We start from the raw sequence: 1,425 nt of genomic DNA, 5'->3' as shown, positions 1-1,425 counted from the left end.
GCGGCGGGGCCGGGGACGGAGGGGAGGAAAGGGCAGGAGAGGAGGGAAAAGCCAGCGAGGAAGCAGTGTTAGACGGAAAGGGGGAAGGCTGCCGCTCTTACATGGGAAAATCGGGGCTAATCGCTTGATGGTGGGTCTGTGTGTGAGCAGAGTGTGTGCATGTCTGCATGCGAGCTGCTGATCCAGCATTTTGATCGCAACAGTTTGGGAGCTTGTCTACAGCGAGAGTAAATGTGACCAGAGTACCAAGCAGCTCATCCCGACGGGGTTAGGTCAAGCGGAGACAGAGGAGTTCCAGCCCTTTCCCAGGGTGTCTTTTAAGTGGGAAAGTTTTGGGGTGGGGTTGCCTTGGGGGGGTGAGGAGGGCTGGTGCACACAGAGCCTCTGGGAGAAAGAGAGATTTCCTCTTCTGCTTTTTCCTCTTTGCCCTGCAGTTTGAATAAATTCCATCAGACAGAAGACAATTTTATACCAGCTTTAAATTATGTCAGCACCAGACATGCAAAATCTCTTTGGTAATGTTTCTTTTACAGTCCTGGAACATGGCATGGGATTTAAGTACCAATCATTAATATTATTAATGCTAAATGGAACTGAGGTTTATTGCACTCAGTCTGTGTTTACGCCCTTTAATAGTAACAACAGACATGTTCAGGACTAAATTACAAAGCCACTTTATTTTATTTATTTATTTATTAATAAGACTTTCATTTTTTTCCCCCTATAATGCATAGTGTTAAAATCAGAACACTACTGAAAACGTTTATTTTCCTCAAGGCATAAAATATGGATTGGAAACTCTAGCAAGATTGAGTTTTCCATCCTAGCATTTCAAGTGTATTCTTTAAGGAAAAGTGCTTCATATAAGAGAAGTAGGTTAAATACAGGCTGAGGGCTAGAACGTATACAAGAATGTGCTTTATGAGGAAGACAATGAAGGCATACCCCCAAAACAGTCATTGCTCCCTGACTACCTCTAGGGTAAATCCACCTGGTACACATCTATACTAGCAAATAACATAGATCAGTCCGATCCAATCAGTGCTGAGGACCAGAACAACGTTCACACATTTTTGGTTGTTTTTCTTTCAGATTCACTCCAGCCCAGTTCTGTGGCCTGAGGGCCTTGAGCACTCAGCATGCATCAGATGTACTTCTGGTGCCTGTCTTCTGCTTTGTTGTCACCTGCATCCACTTTGTGTACACACCGCTGCTGGGCAAACCAAAATGTGGTGAGGATGATCTGGAGATCCACTCCAAAAGAGTGCCCTTGATCCACACCAAAAGATGAATGTGGATGAGCCCACAGGGTGGCTGAGAGAAAGGGAGCTGGTGTGACTTTCCCAAGGCTGAGAGCTGGAGCCTGCTCTGAAACATTCTGTTCTAGCACCCTCTCCTCAAATCAGCTTTCTGCTGGTACCAACT

Source organism: Chaetura pelagica, unplaced genomic scaffold, assembly GCF_000747805.2.
Source record: "Chaetura pelagica isolate M959 unplaced genomic scaffold, ChaPel_1.0 scaffold105, whole genome shotgun sequence".
In the NCBI taxonomy this organism is placed as follows: domain Eukaryota; kingdom Metazoa; phylum Chordata; class Aves; order Apodiformes; family Apodidae; genus Chaetura; species Chaetura pelagica.
This window is presented reverse-complemented; position numbering follows the sequence as displayed.